The sequence below is a fragment of the Scyliorhinus torazame genome, chromosome 14 (assembly GCF_047496885.1).
Source record: "Scyliorhinus torazame isolate Kashiwa2021f chromosome 14, sScyTor2.1, whole genome shotgun sequence".
Classification (NCBI taxonomy): domain Eukaryota; kingdom Metazoa; phylum Chordata; class Chondrichthyes; order Carcharhiniformes; family Scyliorhinidae; genus Scyliorhinus; species Scyliorhinus torazame.
Window position 1 is genome coordinate 32,989,101 of NC_092720.1, and position 21,433 is coordinate 33,010,533.

The window sequence follows — 21,433 nt, forward strand, 5'->3', positions numbered from 1 at the left end:
AGTTTTTAGAAAATGACCATAAATCCACCAATGTTGTCTTGGCTGGAACCAATTCTCAGCTGAAACTATCAAACCTAAACCTTGCCCGTTCCTTTACGCAATTACACTCTTGCTTTCCAAGCACTTATCCAGTTCCCTTTCAGAGCAGAGTGGCCATTTGGCTAATTGGGAGACTACCCAAAGTATCCTTCAAATGATAACGCATCAGTAACACTCGCATCTCCTCACATCCAGACCTGCCCCAGCTTTGAGACTCCTGCACCTTTCATGGATGGAGGCAGTCCACCCCTTTTTCCTTTCTTATAAATATTACTCCATCTGCACTCTCGTTACATGTTACTATTGTTCTAGTTACTGATTTTCCTCCTATCAGAATCAATCTTTTCCCATTAACCTAATATCTTAAAGGGGAAACTTAATTCTACAGTTAAATATTATGTGGTCCTGCTAGTTAATTTGTAAATCTCCAGAAATCAATGCACAAGTCCTCTGGACACCAGTTCATTTCACAAGTTTGTGCTCAGATCACTAGATGTGGAAAAAAATATATATTAAACATTTAGCTCAAACTAGAGTAGATGATTCCAACATAATTAAGGGATTAAGGGGATTTGAAGTGGAAATTGCGATCACATCAGAAAACAAAGATCTGAACTCACAACAATGCAATGCAATGACGGTGTTGTAGGAGTATCTCTTGGGCCAAAACCAGAGCTAGAGATAACTTCTGGAATCTACATGCAGCTCCGATAAATACACCACTCATTTCTTACGAAACCTTTTCTTCAAAGAAGATCACTGATGTCTGCCTTGCATTAAATCCTGAATGACGTCCACTGAATTATGCACGCAAACGTTTGATCTAATTTCAGGATTCACTGAAAACTTTCAATGATTCCTCTACAGTCTCACCTCTACATACTGGCAGAAATGGTGGTATTCCACACCACCACGAAGAGAAAAATAGGAATTTGTATATTTAAATTAAAAGACTGCTTTAGTGCCTCGTCGCACTTTGCATCTCCAACCTGGAAAGGGTCCACTTCTTCATGGCCAATCACTCAATTTGCTAAATGGTCTGAATGAGGCCAAAACCCAAAGATGTTAATGCACTTGAAGAAACAGAAAATTCTGGATGTACTCAGCGTTTCAGTTTGATGATCTTGCCTCAGAACTGTTCATGTGGAAGATAAACCTGAAAAGTTAACTTGGTTTCTCCCTGTACAGGTGCTGCCACACCTGCTGAGAATCAACAGCATTTTCTATTTTTATTTCAAATTTCTAGCAGATGTAGTATGTTGCTTTTGTAGGATACAAATGCATTTGGACATTATAATGCAATGCTTAGCAGCAGCAAGGGTGCCAGATTGCGTTTAAAGGAACAAATTTACGATGAATGGCTCAGTGCCAATTGGTTCGTAAAAATAAATTGTGGCAAAATAAACAATTTATTTTGTTCCGCAGGAGCATTAGTCATTCAAATTATAATTTGGTGAGTAGAGGCTCTCCGTACTGATGCATTTTCATACATATATATTGCATCATACACCTATTTGTGATACAACCCTTAAATGTTGTAAGGTGGCTGTGCTGACACCAAACCATTTATTCTATTGGTACAGCATTAGCTTAGTAACCACAATTTAGAAGTAATTTCGTCGGTTGAAACATTTTGACTGAGCGTGCATAAATACAGATGCTATTAATGCTCCAATGACCTTCATTCAAAGTTCCTTAGGTAGCACCTTCCAAAACCCACAACCACTACCAACTAGAAGGACAAGGGTAACAGGTACATCAGAACACCACTATCCGGAAGTTCCCCTTCAAGTCACTCACCATCCTTATTGGAAATATATCAACGTTGGGGTCAAAATCCTGGATGTGTCTCTAACAGCACTGTGGGTGTACCTACACCACACGGACTGCAGCGATTCAAGAAAACAGCGCACCACCACCTTCTCAAAGACAACTAGGGATGGATAATAAATGTTGGCCTAGCCAACAAAGCCCACATCCCACAATTTAAAAAAAATTATCTGCTTTAAAATTGGTTTCAATTTCAAGTTTCAACATCAAACATTAATACCACTGGAAACTTTAAATAAATCCACTAAAAAGAGCGTGCAACTATTTTTTCGCTTTCCTTGTCCGATGAACTGATGTGTGGGTTTTTTTCCCCCAATAGGAATACCTTGAATCTGGTTGGTATTTTACAGGTTTTAATTTAATCAAATCTTCCACAGAACTATCTTCCAACATTTACCCAAGTGGATACTTGTCCCTTTCTGCCAATGGCATTGTAACCCCACCACATATTGGACCAAGATTATACTGCTGCTGAGTTCTTTTGCTTTGGCAACCAGTGAGGGATGTATGCCTGCCTGATCAAGCATTGCATACAAATGAAATTAGGTTCTTATTGAAATGACTGTCAAGGTTCCTGTGGCAAGGTGTTATAGCTGCAAAATCTTTTAAAATAAAGTCGATAATTTGCTGTGTTAATAATTTGCTGTGTTAATAACTTGCTCTTTTTTTGGCCTTGGGCCACAGTCAGGGATTTAGAATCAGCTGCAACTCTTGCAAGAGACAATCGTTCTCCAGTTGACTTCAGGAAGTACCCAAGAGGAATTAGCTTCCGATTGTCCTAAAAATGTGCTAATTTGCAGCAATTAAACTGGCTTGCTTCAGGAAAAAGAACTGCACTTTCACAACAGAATAACATATCATAACTCACTCATCATTAAAGCACCTATCCACTGAATTACCACATGCAATACTTTGGCAGATTTGTTCAATGCACATATTAGAAACAAAATCCAATGCCAGAACAATTCTAACCAACAAAATGCTCACGCAATTTTCTTCCTTATGTAAATTGACAGACTCCTTTACATTTTAAATATTTTCTGTCAAGAACAAGGCAATGTATTAGATTGTGTTTAACTTCCACCTTCCCCCACCCTCCCATCACGACTCCCCCAAATACAATTTAGTAGCATTACAATCCTTTCATATAAAATCATACAGTGCCATAACATAGATACAGATCATTCAGCTCTTGAAATGTGTGCCATGGGACATTTGCCCCAATTCTCTGTTCTGTTCACTTCACTAGCTTTTAATATCCCTCTATGTCAAGTGTGCCATAGGGAACAGGGCAGGAGCGAGCCATAAGGTATCTTGGGCCTACTCCCCCATTCTATTAGATTATGGCTGGTATGATCTTCACCTCAACGCCACATGACGCTCCATGACTGCTCTCTACCTCAACCATGAATACATTCAACTGGTAATGTAGTGACACAAGTTACATCATTCATTTTCTTCAATAATTGATTTGCAAAAATTATAGCTCCATGTAAAGAATGCAATTCCATCTATTAAATTTTAATCTTCAATTTAGTCATTGTCCAAATATTTTTTCAATTAAAATTAACAGCAAGGAAATTTAAAAATCTGTAAAGTGATTGACACACAATTTAATGAGATGCAAAAACTTCTCCCAACAGGAGGTTAAAATGAAAATTAATTATACTACATTTAAGAACTACATCTGGTACACATGCATATAATTCACAAAATGTCAAAGGGGTATAAAACATCTCCATAGTAAAGTAATAAGGCAGTAGTACAACTAAAAATCAATTTTGTACACCCCAGGAGGCATTTTGTTTCAATCTCAATATACTCACCATTTACAGCATGGAAGAAATTTAATTTCCCAAATTACTCACCATTATCAATATAATTCATCAAAATACCTCCAGAAATGCTGAAGCAGTCTTTGTAAAGGCTCAGACTATTTGCATTAAGTTTAGGTACAGGCAAGTATATACTGAAGTTTGAAGAAGTATGTTCCAGTTAACTGGTAGCACAAGTGGATAGCACTGTGGCTTCACAGCACCAGGGTCCAGGGTTCGATGCCCCGCTGAGTCACTGTCTGTGCGGAGTCTGCACGTTCTCCCCGTGTCTGCGGGGGTTTCCTCCGGGTGCTCCAGTTTCCTCCCACAGTCCAAAGATGTGCAGGTTAGGTGGATTGGCCATAATAAATTGCCCTTAGTGACCAAAAAGGTTAGACGGGGTTATTGGGTTATGGGGATAGGGTGGAAGTGAGAGCTTAAGTGGGTCGGTGCAGACTCGATGGGCCGAATGGCCTCCTTCTGCACTGTGTGTTCTATGTTCTATCTGGAGGTGCTGACACTAAACCAAGCAGTATTTCAAAACACAACGTATGGAAAGTGTGAGCGAGGAGAGCAGGCCCCAGCATGACCAGAATTTAATAATTTAAGACTTGAAAGAGAGAGACACACACACAGAAACACAGACTTAGGGGTCATAGAATCTATGCAATGCACAGAAGGAGGCCATCTGGCCCATAGTCTGCACATGACCTTCCGAGAAAAACAAATGATCATCAAAGTGTAGGAGGGGAAGGCAGTTGATGGCGAGAGGTTATCTGGTCTTTCGACACCCTTTATCCCAGAGATCAAATGGGAATGGAAGGTTAAGGGCAAAGTAAGTTACAGTGGGGCAGGGTGGCAAGTATGAAGGGGAGGAAACGGGGACTCGGCGAGTTGGCCACGATAAACACATTTGGCAAGTGTATGGGGACATGGAATTGGAAGACGTACAAGTGGGTGGTATTGGGGTTATAAAGGGAGCCATTTTTAACAAATTTAGAACACCCAATTACTTTTTCTCCAATTAAGGGGCAATTTAGTGTGGCCAATCCACCTAACCTGCACATCTTTGGGTCCAACAGGTTTGTTTCGAATCACTAGCTTTCAGAGCACTGCTCCTACCTCAGGTGAATCAAGTTTTTGGCATTCCCATGCATCTGCGGTCTTTGTTTTTCTAGGTGGTAGAGGTCGCAGGTTTTGGAGGTGCTGTTGTAGGAGCCTGTGCAGAAAATGGGAGGCCAGAAGGAGCAGTGCTCCGAAAGCTATTGATTTGAAACAAACCTGTTGGATTTTAACCTGGTGTTATAAGACTTCCTACCGTGCTCACCCCAGTTCAATGCCAGCATCTCCATGGCTTGAAAATATTCAATAACCCTACCTCCACTGCACTCTGGGTAAGAGTTCTACAGATTCATGATACAGAGAAAAACTCTCCTTATTCACATCTTAAGTGGGAGCCCTTGTTTTTAAACAGTGTACCCTCGCTCTAGTCTCCTGAGGAAGGAAGTCCCAGAATTTCGATCCAGCAAGTGACATAATTGCAAGCCAGGAATGTGTGTGGATTGGAAGGGAACCTTCAAGTGGTGGCATTCCCATGCACCTGCGGTCTTTATTCTTCTAGGTGGTAGAGGTCGCAGGTTTTGGAGGTGCTGTTGTAGGAGCCTTAGTGAGTTGCTGCAGTGCCTCTTGTAGATAGTACACACCGCCGTCATCGTGCAATGGAGTGAGTGGATGTTCAAGATGGTGGGTGGGGTGCAAATCAAGCAGGCTGCTTTGTCCTGTATGGTACGGAGCTTTGAAACAGGGGTGCAGGAATTTTAAAAAACAGAAAATAAGAGGCCATTCAGCTCTTCAGGCCTGCTCTGCCATTCAATATGATTCAACAGCTGCAGTAATACATTCTTGCTCATCTACTCAAGTCCTCTTGCAATGAAGGCCAGCATACTATTTGCCTTCCTAACTGCTTGCTGTATCTGCATACTTCACGTCAATGAGTGGTCCCATGGCTTGACACTCAGGTCGCTTTATACATCAACATTTTCCAGTCCATCACCATTTAAATAACATTCTACCATTCTGTTTCCCCTTCCGAACTGGATATCTTCACATTTATTCACATTATACAGCATTTGCCATGTATTTCGGGGCTGGTTTAGCACAGGGCTAAATCGCTGGCTTTGAAAGCAGACCAAGGCAGGCCAGTCGCGTAGTTCAATTCCCGTACCAGCCTCCCCGAACAGGCGCCGGAATGTGGCGTCTAGGGGCTTTTCACAGTAACTTCATTTGAAGCCTACTTGTGACAATAAGCGATTTTCATTTCATTTCATTTGTCTGCTCACTCAACTGGTCCAAATCCTCCTCACAACACATTTGTGTTTCATGTTGTCAGCAAACTCCCTCATCCAAATTATTAGAGAATAGAATCCCTATAGTGCAGGAGACCCTTTGGCCCATCGAGTCTGCACCAATCCTCAGGAGTACCCCATCCAGGCCCTCATAACCTCACCTAACAGTTGGACACCAAAGGGCAGTTTAGAATGGCCAATCCACCTAACCTACACATCTTTGGATGCAAACTCCACACAGTCGCCCAACATTGGAATCAAACCTGCACCCCTGGCGTTGAGGCGCAGCAGTACTAACCACTGTATATTATGACTTGCTGGGATCCAAGCACTGATCCCTACGGGACCCCACTAGTCACCACCTGCCACTCTGAAAAAATACATTTATTCCCGCTTGCTAACCAAATCTCAGCACATGCCAGTATATATCCCCCTACCCCCATGTGCTTTAATTTTGCACACTAACCTCTTGTGTGGGACTTTATCAAAAGCTTTAAAATAGTCCTTATTTGGTCAGTGCACAAAGAGGTTACGAGTCTCTGCAAAACTATATTTTTTCTTACTCAATGTAATTGTCAAATGTAGACGATATGTGATAGCATTAAAGATGACTTACTGTGTGACCATCATGGTGGCAAACTTTGCCATGGATTAACAGTCAACTGTGGTCTCCCAAATCTCCTAAAAACATTGGCAACTTGTCACCACTGATCAAGGTAATAATGTGCGTGCACAATTCGGATTGCAGTACTGGAGGGAAACAATAGATTTTGGAAGAGCAGGCACATGACTACAAATAGGGCCTGAAAGGCCAGGAATTTTTTTTACACTGGAGAAAGGAAGGCTCAAGGCAAGCTTTAAAGTATGTCAAGACTCTAAAGGCTATTGATTAAACTGAACCATGATAAATTGTTTAACAGAACCCTAAACTCAAATACTGGGGTCACATACTCAAGCTCAGAGAAAGGAAGGAGTTTAGATTGAATTATTGCACATATTCAGTGGTGAATCCATAAATCAGACTGTCCAGAGGGATAATGCAAATGGATGGTGTCAGCAAGAGGAAGGTGCAGGGTTTCTTTTGGCAAGATCAAAGAACTGAAGGGATATATATATTATCTATGTATTCCAGAGTTCCATGGAACTTAAGATTTATCATATGGTGTAGAGTCTGGCAGTGGAGGGCTTTTCTATAGATCAGTAGCACGCAACAGATGCTATTTGGTGTGGAAGATGGCATGTGTGGAATGCACAAATTATTTTGCGATGAGTTAAACTTCCAGGTGAATGCATTAGCACGTACAATGAATGGCTGCCAGAATTGTGAAGAGCACACTGCCCAAGATGTCCATCAGCTGGCAAAGTTAATGGAACCCAACTTACACCTTCAACCTTGTACAGCTCAACAAACAGTAAGCAGCAGGAATGATCAGAGACATTTGCGCTTCAGTAAGGAAATCTATCACTTGATACCACAACTCCAACGTGAGCAAGGCTAGGACCACATTGCCAACAGCTATAAAGTCAACTGTGCAGAGAAATCTTTTTATGAGTCTAGTCCCTAGGCTAGAGCTACCTGCTGACATGTTCTATTCAGACCCAACTACATTTTATTTTCTTGTTTTAGAGATGAATAGGTGAAACATGGGGCTTCACTCGGATTGGAGAATTCCCCTGGTGCAGCATGCTTTCAATGGGATTTGGGCATCAATCGCAAGTTCAGCTTTTATTGCACATCCCTAAACGTCCTTCGTAAACTGTGGTGTCGGCACACGTGCAACGCTGTAGGGCAGTGTTTTTCAAACTTTTTTGCCTGGGACCCTGGCCAACCTTCCTGCCCACACCGGCCGACCTTTGCGACCCACCATTTTCGCTTACCTTTAATGCAACACATGAACCTGCTTGATCCTCACAATCTCACTTGCCTTGTCATTCAATATTACATTTCTGCTAAGGACTTCAGCTGATGCTTCAGGTTCTCGCTGAATCCTTAGAAAAGAAAATCAAGGTTTGTCCTCGAACTCACCATGCTTAGTCTTCAGCTGCCTTCCAAGTTTTGAGGATTTTAATCTTTCGTTTGCCAGTACTTGTCTGCATAAAACACTGCATCTTGATTTGTATTGGCACAATTAATAAATCCATAACTCAGGAAATCATCTTCATACTGCTTTGTTCCCAATTTCAGTTTCTTCTTAATGTGTTGTTCATCAGAGGCCTTGGCTTTCACACCAGCATTGCTTTGTCCCACCATGGACTCTCCTGCGAAGCTCTCTCCAGCAGATTCAGTTGTGAGATCCTGGCCTGTTTGTGTCTCTGACCCTCTCTTCCTTATTACAAATTGATCCATCTTCAGTTCTTCACAGTTGCCTGCTTGCTGACAGCTACAAAATGGAGGAATCCCTCCTCTGTGATTTCACGGTAAAAGCACGGATCGCATGACATCAGTGCACGTGACCTGCTTCTGCCACCACTTTTGGTTGGAAGACTGCCGTTTTTACAAAGAAGTTTGGTCCTGGGACAGCGCGCTGACGTCAGGAGGAGATGGTACTGGGACAGCACGCTGACGTCAGGAGAAGATGGTACTGGGACAGCGCACTAACGTCAGGAGGAGATGGTACTAAGACAGCGTGCTGACGTCAGGAGGAGATGGTACTGGGACAGTGCGCTGATGTCAGGAGGAGATGGTACTGGGACAGTGCGCTGATGGCAGGAGGAGATGGTACTGGTACGTTGTGCTGACCTCAGGAGATGGTATTGGGACAGTGCGCTGACGTCAGGAGATGGTACTGGGACAGCGTGCTGACATCAGGAGGAGATGGTACTGGGACAGCGTGCTGACAACAGGAGGAGATGGTAGTGGGACAGCACGGTGACGTCAGGAGGAGATGGTACTGGGACAGCGCACTAACATCAGGAGGAGATGGTACTGGGACAGCACTCTGATGGCAGGAGGGCATTGTACTGGGACAGCGTGCTGACGTCAAGAGGCGGCAGTCTGCTCCGCCAGGCATCAGGCCTGCGCATTGCCGAATCCGCCTGAGGGGGCATGCATGCGGACGGCATTCTCTTTTTTTACTAGCACATGGAGCCCCATGAGTTTTATTTGTGAAGACTGATAACTTATAATACACCATTATAGTGACACGATTGCAGAGGTGTCAAACATTCACACAGATTTCACATGCTGGTCCTTAAATTCCACTTGCCCTGCCCAAGAGGAAAATCACACATTTCTTTTCTGTGACTGTTGCTGGTGCCTTCTCCCTGGATCTCATTTAAAGAACAAACAAATTGCTGCTATCCCTGTATATGTAGTTATCACACAATTCCACCTCCCTGTGATGGTGTTGGCATTGAAGTGGAATGCCAGTGAACTGGTGCTGACTGCCAGCATCATGACCCACCATCCTCAACCTCACAAACTTCACTCGGCCTCTCAGTGGCTTTCACAGGCCCTGGGCTCCACCAGAAGTACCGCCCCCACCTACTCCTATTGGTCAGCGGAACAATGGGGTTCCGGATGTGACGTTGGGAAAGCTAATCACCCATTGGATAACCTGGGGTTACCCCGCTCTCTGGAACTGTAACGACTTAATTACCTGCAAATGCTCGCATTCAAAGTATCGTCTTGAATCTTTGACTTTGTCTATATATATGTTTTTGGAGCCTACCTCTTCATTCACCTGAAGAAGGAGCAGTGCTCCAAAAGCTAGTGATTTGGAACATACCAGTTGGACTTTAACCTGGTGTTGTAAGACTTCTTACTGTGCTCACCCCAGTCCAACGCCGGCATCGCCACATCATTCAACCATAAAGTCACTTCTGATCACTTCCTTGCATCACGTACAACCTACATCCCGCCGCCACCCCCCCCCCCCTCCTTCCACGCCCCAACTCTACCACCTCCTGTGCAGTCCTTAAAAGAGCTGCCTCCAATTCACTTAAAACTGCACTTTGAAATTCTTAACTGTCTAGTGTTTGGCCCTCGATTCGTCATAAAATTTCTACAGCTAGATTTGCTCAACCATAACTCATCTCCCATTATTTATGATACCGTACTTTCTGCCCTCCCCCCACAGAAAATTACTGTCACACCCTGGCAGTCCCCTCTTTATCACCCTCACCTCCACTCCCTTATGTTCAAGGGAATCAGATTTGTAAAGATATGGCAGAAAATTAGTTTTGCCTACCACCCAGAAACCTGGTTGGACCATATAAAGCATAAGATCCTGCTCTTATCTGCCAAAACTGCTCACTATTCCAAGATTATTCTGAAATGCAAAGATAACCCCCAACTTCTTTTCTCTACTGCAAACTGTTATCTTAAATCCCTCTCCATTCACACTGCCCTACTACCCTCACTGAACATAAGTGCAAGGAGCTCAAGGACTTCTGTTACAAAGAACAAGGCCGTCCAAAAGCTGCCTTTGCAGCTTCCCTTCCTTCACTTGATCCACTGAGCCAAACTTGCTCCAAATGCTCTCCCCTGCCCAAGCCCAAATTTGCAACTATTTCCTAGTTTCCCTCTTGCACGGAGGTCATATTGTCCACAGGACCCACCTCCTGCTCCCATGATCCTATTCCAAAAACACTGCTGACCACTCAACTTAGGGGAGCACGGTAGCATAGTGGTTAGCATTTTTGCTTCACAGCTCCAGGGTCCCAGGTTTGATTCCCGGCTTGGGTCACTGTCTGTGCGGAGTCTGCATATTCTCCCTGCGTCTGCGTAGGTTTCCTCCGGGTGCTCCGGTTTCCTCCCACAAGTCCTGAAAGACGTGCTGTTCGGTAATTTGGACATTCTGAATTCTCCCTCAGTGCAACCAAACAGGCGCCGGAATGTGGCGACTCGGGGCTTTTCACAGTAACTTCATTGCAGTGTTAATGTAAGCCTACTTGTGATAATAAAGATTATTATTAACTCCCCCCTCCTGCAGCGCATGGTAGCTTACATTATTCATGGGAACCCTTTCAGATGCCACCCTTCCCTTCTTTACATCTGCCATTGGCACCATGTCTCAAAAAGAGTGAACCATGATCCTACTGTCCTTGCAAACTACTGTTCTACATTCAACTTTCTTCTCCAAAATCCTTGAACATGGCATTGTCTCCGAAATCTGTGCCCAACATCCCTGGATCTCCATGTTTGAACTCCTCCAAATCAGGTTTCCGCTAATGCCAGAGTATCCAAACAGCTCTTATCAGAGCCACGAATGAAACCCTATGTGATCGTGTCCTGTCTGCAGACTTCAACACAGCTTACCACCAATGCCTCTGTGGTGTCTTCCAGTTCAACTAGCTGCAACATTCTACGGTTGCTGCCCGATTAAATGGTAACCACAATACTAGCTGCAATGGCTTCACTTCCAGCTCCCATACCATTACCTCTGGTGTCACCCAAGAATCTATCCTTGACCTCTATTTCTCAATCAAAACTATATCCTGCTCCACAAGGAACCACCAAAACCAGCGTTAATTTCCACATGTATGCTGAAGACACCCTGCTCCACCTCACCATCTTTCTAGACTGCTCCACTGTTGTGAAATTATCAGGTTTCTTTCCCAACGTCAGTTACTGAGGAGCAGAAACGTTCTCCAATTACATATCGCATAAACTGAAACCATGGTTCTCCGAGTTTGCTGTAAACTTTTCTGTCGACAATTAACTCCATGCCCTTTCCCTGGCAACAGTCAATACCAAACTGGTCTGTTCATAATTCCGGTATCATATTTGACACAAGAGAAGTTTCTAACGACATAGTTTCATTAAAACTATCGATTTCTACCTCTGTAGCATCGCAAATTTCACCCACCTCAGTTCATCTGCCGCTGAACCTCCTATTCACAACCTTGTTATTGCTTGGCTAACTATCCCAATGTACTCCTGGCTCATCTCCCACATTCTACCCTCAGTAAACTGAGTCAGCCAAAACTCGTCGTCCATGTCTTAACTTGTACGAAGTCCAGTCATCTATTTCCTGTGTTCATTCAACCTCCTGGTCAAATAATGTTTTATTTTAAAATTCTCATGCTTTTTTTCAAGTTACTCCATGGCCTTACCGTTCGTCAATTCTAATCCTCTCATGGCCTCACCCTTCCCCACCTCTAATTCTCTCCAGCCCCAAACCAAGATTTCTACAGTCCTCTTAATTCTGAAACCTTGAGTATCCTTGATTTTAACCACTCCACACCATTGGTGACAGCATCTTCAACCATCTAGGACCTAAACTGTGGAATTCCTATCCGACACCTTTCCACTTCTCTACCTCACTTTCCTCCTCGAAAGCACTCTTTAAACCTACCTCTAATCAGATGTTGTCATCTCAGCTATATTATCTTTTGGGGATTGGTGTATATAGTGCTTTCAACATCAGTCATTGCTGGGTGGAGTCAGGTTTTTGGTTTGGAGTCTTATTGGATTTGTAATCATCAAGGCAAGTGCGGAGTATTCACATTCCTGACTTGAGTCATGAAAAGGTGTACTTGCCACAGTATTCCCAGCCTTTATCTTGCTCTCATCAGTCTTCAGCACTATGGTCAGGAAGTCTTCAGGATCTATAGCCAATACGCTGAATCATATCTTGAAATCAAGTCGAGTGAATCAAATTAACTAGCTTTTGTGATGGGCAGACCTCAGAACAGGGCAAGATGGATATCTATTCAGCATTTATAGCTGAGGTTGGTGGCTTCAAACTAATCTCTGCACTCACGTGCTGGGCTCCACCTTCATTGAGAATAAGGATACTCATTGAGCTTCCTACTCCTCCTGTTTGCTGCTCAATTGCTCACCATCATGCATGACTGGATGTGGCAGAACTGCAGTTTGGATCCAATGTGACACTTTCAGAATTGCATCCTGTTTCTAGCAAGCTGCTTCCACTGTTTGGCACACATGTACTAAGCCCTGTGCTGTAACTTTGTCAGGTTGGCTTCACATCGCTCCACGATGACTGCATATTAAGTCTGCCGTAAGCAAATTAAAGGTGGACCTGGAGATAGTAACCACCACCGAGAAGAGCTGGTTAAAAGAAAAAAGGCTCAGGGACAACTTCGAAGAGCAGGAGGCGGTGTGCCTTCATAAAGAGATGCAAGAGTGAGAATGAGTGGCAGGACTACATAACGGTGAGCAGAAAGACAGCAGCGAGATTACATGAAGAGGCAATTAGAGAGCAGCGAGATCACAAAAATGCAAAAGGGAGAAAGTGACGAGACCAGAGAGGGTGGGTAAAAGGGATCAAAGCTGTTTACAGACTCCATTATTGATATTGGACAACAAGCATGTTGTTACTCCTAAAGGGCCTAGTCAAAGGTGTTATACTCAACAAAGTCTTAAAAATCTCTCAATTGAATGCAATGCTCAACTTTTTTCTGATATATTTTAAGAATTTATTAGAATACTGAAGGCCTCTTGCCTTAGATATTTTCATCACTCCAAAGCTTTTCAAATTGCCACTGGTTTATTGTTTAAATATTGTACAATTGGAATCACATGGTCAAATTCAATGCAATATGCATACGCATCAGATGCAAGAGAGCGCTTCAGCAGTTAAAAAGTTATAATATATCTATGCAATGAATCATGTTATTAACAGAATTGTGAAGAGCATTCACCATTGCAGCTGTTAAATCCTTCTGTACCACATTTAAAGCTGAGATAATGCAGCCTAAAATTTCCAACATTAGACAAAACTCACCAGAAATGTTTCAACCCCCACTTTACAGCATCCTGTGAGGAACACTCAAGTTGGTCGAATAATTTCAACAATCAGACTCCATATACTCGGGGGAACCCTAGCTGAGTCTTGCTAGCATTAATTGGCTCCACCAGTCACACTGCAGAGGCTTCATGGATTCACATAAACGTTACAGCTTTAAAGCAGACCTGACTGCAGCTCAATTCACTGAATGCTGTCCGAAATAATTTCAATTGAATTCTTCAGCACAAGAAAAGTAAATTTCACACATTTTCCCAGGAACCCCAAATTCACATTTTCATGAATTCAGGGCTGCACCCCAATCCCAAACATGGTCAAACGTACAAAAATAGGTACACCGTCAAGATATTTCAAAGCAGAATTCTAATAGCCACAGAACCCTATTAAAGCAGTCTTCATTATAAAACATTTCACAAAATATCCAAAAACATCATTTTAGGAGAAATAAAGGAACTACAAAACATTAAATAACAATCTTATACTTTATTCCTAACTGGTTAATGGATAGTCAATCTGTTCAAAGTACATGTGTTAGTTAAAAGCCAGGTGGTGTGCAGAACCACTTCAATTTTTTTAATATGTTGACTGTCAAATGAAAATTTATTTTAAGATCCTGAACATCAGTGCCGGCAAATCAACTTTACTTACATCCATCGGAGACAAATTGGAAGTTTCTATAAGTAATCAACATAATGACAATATTCACAGCTAGTGCTACTTTCTAATCTATGCAAAACCATGGAAGGAAAGTGAGGTCACAGTGTATACTTAGTTACAGAATTTTTAGAAATAATTGATATACTACAAAGCGCAGAGTGCAGATGTACAACTAGCCCAGAAAGTCATCAAACACAACCTGAGACTTTTTTAAAAACACACCTTTTACTGTTACACTTGGCTTGGTCAGTGATGTTTCTGTTACACAAGTTCACAGATCATAAAATTCTGTAAGAGTATGCAACCAATAAACCTTTTCCACACACACAAAATGCAGTGTGCTTCATTTTGACAACTCAAAACGTACACAGCAAAACTATAGCTCTGAAAGGATGATCGCTCCAGATGAGGAATGGAGCAGTAAAGAGTCATGACCCAGCTGGATCTACTGTTAGGGGGTCAGTCAAAACTTTCAGTATTGGGGTCATTGAAGGTCTGAAATTAGATTTTAATATTAATTCTGTTTTGAATCAAAATAGAACAATACAACACCTATATAGCAGGTGCCTGCGCCAACTCTTTAAAAAAAAAAGTGTCCAATCTGTCCGACTCCCTGTTCTTTCCTTATTGCTCTGCATAATTTCATCTTCAGGTGTTAAGCATTTATTCAGTTCCCTTTTGACAGTTACTACTGGACCAGCTGCCCTCTTGCAATCTATGTATTCCAAGTCATAATTCGCTGCGTCACCACTTGTATATTCCTAGGTAATTGGCAAAAGAACAAGAGTAAAATACTTCAGATGCTGGGAATCTGAAATATAAACAGGAGGTGCTGGAAATGTTCAGGGGACCAGACAACATCCGTGGAGAAGAGTGTTAACATTTTAGGTTGATGATACTATCACCTGAAGCATTAACTGCTCCTCTCCATAGTTGCTACCGGACTTGCAGAGTAGCTCCAGCAATTTCTGTTTTCATTTCTTAGAATACGCGTTTGTTCAATATAGCAAAGGAATTCTAATTAAATAGCCAAAGGCCTGAAAATCCGGGGCTGGGATCAAACCAGGGTCCTCGGCGCAGTGAGGTAGCAGTGCTATCCACCGTGCCGCCCCCCCCCCCCACCCCCCTAATTTTGATGTTTGTCACTAATGATCAATTTTCGAAGTGTTCCCATTTTACTGTAAAACTAGTCAATCTATCATTTTGAGCATTTGCCTGGCTGCAAGTCTTGCCAACACGACCCATGAGCAAAAGCAAAGCACCAATGGGCAATGGAAATATTGTTGTAAAATGTTTATCACAGGGATAGTTTATTAGATGTCTTCCATGTACTGCACTTTCACACGAGTGCTGCTCTCTCATGGAGTGCTATTCAACAATCTGTAAGCACTTCTTAAGAGGAAAAAACTTGGACAACAAGTACAGATTCATGATGGGAAACACCGAGGATCAGAGAAACTTTGTTGTGCATGCACATTGGACCAGTCACTTAACGTAGCAGTGAGGTAGGTAGAAAGTGGTTAAGTATACTTGCCTTTGTTAGCCAAGGCAGAGGGTTTAAGAGCAGGGAGGTTATGTTGGAACTGTATAAAATGCTGGTTAGGTCACAGCTCGAGTATCGTAGCTCTGGATTCCACATTAATAATAATCTTTATTGTCACAAGTAGGCTTACATTATTACTGCAATGAAGTTACTGTGAAAAGCCCTTAGTCGCCACATTCCGACACCTGTTCGGGTACAGAGAGGGAGAATTCAGAATGTCCAAATTACCTAACAGCACATCTTTCAGGACTTGTTGGAGGAAACCGGAGCACCCAGAGGAAACCCACGCAGACACAGGGAGAACGTGCAGACACCACACAGACAGGAATCGAACTGGGACCCTGGAACTGTGAAGCAACAGTGCAACCCACAGTGCTACCGTGCTGCCCATTATAGGAGGGATGTGATAGCACTGGAAAGGATTGTTCGTCAATGACATCATCCAGCCAATCGCGGGTCAGGCATCCCATCTGACCCATTTCAGCAAGCAGCACACCATCAGCACCCAGGAGTTCCAGACCACCTTGTGCCTGCTGCTGCTTGGGGAGCTGGCCAAGCATGCTGTGTCAGAGGGGACAAAGGTGGTGACCAAGTACATCAGCTCCAAGTAAAACTGTACAGAGTTCTGAAAAAAAAATCAATGTTGAATACAAACTCTTGGAATTGCAATCTGCTGTGCTACCTAGTCTTTTGTGTTTTGATTCTCCACTTGGAAACATGTATTAGTACCCACTGACATTCCATCCACTAAAACCCTGAGGGTTTGAGCTGTCTTAGCACCCAGGCTACTCTGCATTTACAGAAAATATTGATTTAGTCCTGTTGCCAAGACAACCAAGACACCAAGGCCAAAGAAAGGTGAGCCAGAGTCTTCAATCATTTTTCAGGGAACAAAGGTTGGTGAAAATAAGAATTGGCAGCAATTCAACTTTGGTAACCTTCTATACAATTTGCTGCCTGTGACAGCACCATAATGAGATCTCCTTTCCGAAAGACACAGATTTATAAATGGTCAGAATTTTAAACAGAAAACAAAATCACAATGGAGGAGTTTTGTCTTAATTTTGAGAGGGCATGTATTCCTAGCCCAATGCAAATTTGAAAGTCAATTTCTAATTTTACAATAATGTGATCTCTATTCAGATATCCACAGAACAGAAATATTCTTAAAACGCTCTGTGCACTTCATCATGAATCTGTTGTGCAACATAAATTTGTACACATCCAACTAGGTACAAAAACTATGCTACAACCAACTGTTGTGGGCCAGGGTTTAGAGAACCCCAAAGTATATCATGGAGTTTCCTGACCCACAACTTTTAATAGATTGTGGGATGGGGAGCACACGGCCCACTTTACAAATGTGGTACAGCAGAAATGGAAAAGTATTTTTTAAAGCAAAACAAAGTTTATTCTATGAACTCAAGTTAACCTTTTTAAAACATACAGCGAACATCTTAGCAACCATTATTTCAAATACAACCCCCAAAGAATACACTAAGTAATCCTCAGTAACTTCCCAAACATCCAGAAGACAAAAGGAACACCTTTTAACAGAAGCACATCAGGTTTACATTCACTAGTGAGAACATTTATAATTCTGAATTCACCAAATGATCAAGAGTCTTTTCATGGCAGAGAGAAAAGCAGTACACCTGCTTTGTCTGGCTTCAGCTCCAACTCTGGAAACAAAACTAAAACACACCCTGCAGCAAACAGCCTAAAACGAAAGTAAAAAGCTGACAGACAGCCCAGCTCCACCCACACTGACATCACTGATAAACACCCATTTCTTAAAGGTACTCTCACATGACACCACCCCCCAAGAAAAAAAAACCCATCAACTTCAAGATGGTTTCATTTTTTACCTTTTCACTATCCTTTAAGAAATGCACACAGTAAATATACATTTTTGTTTCAAAACACAACACACGCAAACAGGTATAATAATATAGTCCATTTTTTCCAGTTCTTTTTCCTCCAACTGAAATCCTTCTCAATTGACAGTCTCTTTGAACAAGAAGGTCTCTGCACGATCCATCCATTTCTCTATGCCTCGGCATTTCTCTTTAAAGTCAGATACTTTAGTTCAATCTGATTACAGAGTCCCTTGCAATTCTCCAACATAGGAGCATTGGTTATCACAGCTTTCAGGCAGTCAAATGCCTGTTGAAACTCTGCTGTCCACTGAAATTTTTGACGTTTCTTCAGCAAGTCCATCAGTGGAGCAATCGCGCTACAAAACTTTTGCATAAATGTTCGATCAAATCCACTCATGCCAAGAAATCGCATTATTTCCCATCGCCTGGAGGGTATTGAAAACTCCTCAATAACTGTTGGTTTCACATCCCGTGTGACCATTCGACCCTGTCTGATTGTATGGCCAAGGAAAGTGACTTGGGCTTTTCCAAATTCACTTTTGGCTAGGTTTATCACCAAACCTGCCTCCTGAAGTCGATCGAATCACTCCATCAGATGTTCTAAATGTTCTTTCCATGTCTGGCTGAAAATTACCAGATCGTCGATGTATACCGCACAATTGGGTAATCCTGAAACAACTTTGTTAGTTAACAGTTGAAATGTGGCTGGGGCATTTTTCATGCCAAATGGCATAACTTTGAATTGGTATAGACCATCGGGAGTCCCAAAAGCTGAAATCTCCTTTGCCCTTTCGGATTAAGGTACCTGTCAAATTTAATTTGGAGTACTGTGTGCAGTTCTGGTCGCCTCATTTTAGGAAGGATGTGGAAGCTTTGGAAAAGGTGCACAGGAAATTTACCAGGATGTTGTCTGGAATGGAGAGTAGGTCTTACAAGAAAAGGTTGAGGGTGCTAGGCCTTTTCTCATCAGAACGGAGAAGGATGAGGGGCGACTTGATAGAGGTTTATAAGATGATCAGGGGAATAGATAGAGTAGACAGTCAGAGACTTTTTCCTCGGGTGGAACAAACCATTACAAGGGGACATAAATTTAAGGTGAATGGTGGAAGATATAGGGGGGATATCAGAGGTAGGTTCTTTACCCAGAGAGTAGTGGGGGCATGAAATGCCCTGCCTGTGGAAGTAGTTGAGTCGGAAACATTTGGGACGTTCAAGCGGCTATTGGATAGGTACATGGATTACGGTAGAATGCTGGGGTGTAGATTGATCTTAATCTAGGACAAAAGTTCGGCACAACATCGTGGGGCGAAGGGCCTGTTCTGTGCTGTATTTTATGTTCTATGTTCTATGCCAGTAACCTTTAAGTAAATCCAGTTTGGAAATACAGCGCATTGTCTCACTTTCTCAATCCTCCAAACGTGGGATAGGATAAGAGTCCGTTCTTGTAACTGCATTAACCTTTCTATAGTCCACACACAACCGTTGGGTACAGTCTGGTTTAGGTACCATCACTACCGGTGAGCTCCATTGGCTGCAACCCACTTCAATTATGCCATCTTTAAGCATACTCTCAATCTCTTTGTTAACCTGTGCCAATTTTAAAGGGTTAAGTCTGTATGGATGTTGTTTGATCGGAACAGCATTTCCCACATATACATCATAGAACATAGAAAATACAGCACAGAACAGGCCCTTCGGCCCACGATGTTGTGCCGAACCTTTGTCCTAGATTAATCATAGATTATCATTGAATTTACAGTGCAGCAGGAGGCCATTCGGCCCTTTGAGTCTGCACCGGCTCTTGGAAAGAGCACCCTACCCAAACTCAACACCTCCACCCAACACCAAGGGCAATTTGGACATTAAGGGCAATTTATCATTGGCCAATTCACCTAACCCGCACATCTTTGGACTGTGGGAGGAAACTGAAGCACCCGGAGGAAACCCACGCAGACACGGGGAGGACGTGCAGACTCCGCACAGACAATGACCCAAGCCGGAATCGAACCTGGGACCATGGAGCTGTGAAGCAATTGTGCTATCCACAATGCTACCATGCTGCCCGTAAGAACAAATAAATCTACACTATATCATTTTACCTTAATCCATGTACCTATCCAATAGCTGCTTGAAGGTCCCTAATGTTTCCGACTCAACTACTTCCACAGGCAGTGCATTCCATGCCCCCACTACTCTCTGGGTAAAGAACCTACCTCTGATATCCCTCCTATATCTTCCACCTTTCACCTTAAATTTATGTCCCCTTGTAATGGTGTGTTCCACCCGGGGAAAAAGTCTCTGACTGTCTACTCTATCTATTCCCCTGATCATCTTATAAACCTCTATCAAGTCGCCCCTCATCCTTCTCCGCTCTAATGAGAAAAGGCCTAGCACCCTCAACCTTTTCTCGTAAGACCTACTCTCCATTCCAGGCAACATCCTGGTAAATCTTCTTTGCACCTTTTCCAGAGCTTCCACATCCTTCCTAAAATGAGGCGACCAGAACTGTACACAGTGCTCCAAATGTGGCCTTACCAAAGTTTTTTTTACAGCTGCATCATCACCTCACGGCTCTTAAATTCAATCCCTCTGTTAATGAACGCGAGCACACCATAGGCCTTCTTCACAGCTCTATCCACTTGAGTGGCAACTTTCAAAGATGTATGAACATAGACCCCAAGATCTCTCTGCTCCTCCACATTGCCAAGAACTCTACCGTTAACCCTGTATTCCGCATTCATATTTGTCCTTCCAAAATGGACAACCTCACACTTTTCAGGGTTAAACTCCATCTGCCACTTCTCAGCCCAGCTCTGCATCCTATCTATGTCTCTTTGCAGCCGACAACAGCCCTCCTTACTATCCACAACTCCACCAATCTTTGTATCGTCTGCAAATTTACTGACCCACCCTTCAACTCCCTCATCCAAGTCATTAATGAAAATCACAAACAGCAGAGGACCCAGAACTGATCCCTGCGGTACGCCACTGGTAACTGGGATCCAGGCTGAATATTTGCCATCCACCACCACTCTCTGACTTCTATCGGTTAGCCAGTTTGTTATCCAACTGGCCAAATTTCCCACTATCCCATGCCTCCTTACTTTCTGCATAAGCCTACCATGGGGAACTTTATCAAATGCCTTACTAAAATCCATGTACACTACATCCACTGCTTTACCTTCATCCACATGCTTGGTCACCTCCTCAAAGAATTCAATAAGATTTGTTAGGCAAGACCTACCCCTCACAAATCCGTGCTGACTATCCCTAATCAAGCAGTGTCTTTCCAGATGCTCAGAAATCCTATCCTTCAGTACCCTTTCCATTACTTTGCCTACCACCGAAGTAAGACTAACTGGCCTGTAATTCCCAGGGTTATCCCTAGTTCCTTTTTTGAACAGGGGCACGACATTCGCCACTCTCCAATCCCCTGGTACCACCCCTGTTGACAGTGAGGATGAAAAGATAATTGCCAACGGCTCTGCAATTTCATCTCTTGCTTCCCATAGAATCCTTGGATATATCCCGTCAGGCCCGGGGGACTTGTCTATCCTCAAGTTTTTCAAAATGCCCAACACATCTTCCTTCCTAACAAGTATTTCCTCGAGCT

At 42.9% G+C, this 21,433-nt stretch overlaps 1 protein-coding gene across 3 annotated transcripts in view; it reads right to left on the reverse strand.

The window, feature by feature from the left end:
* The window catches only part of dipk2ab (divergent protein kinase domain 2Ab), a 277,074-nt gene that overhangs the window by 147,367 nt on the left and 108,274 nt on the right, over nucleotides 1-21,433 (reverse strand). The window lies entirely within an intron of this gene.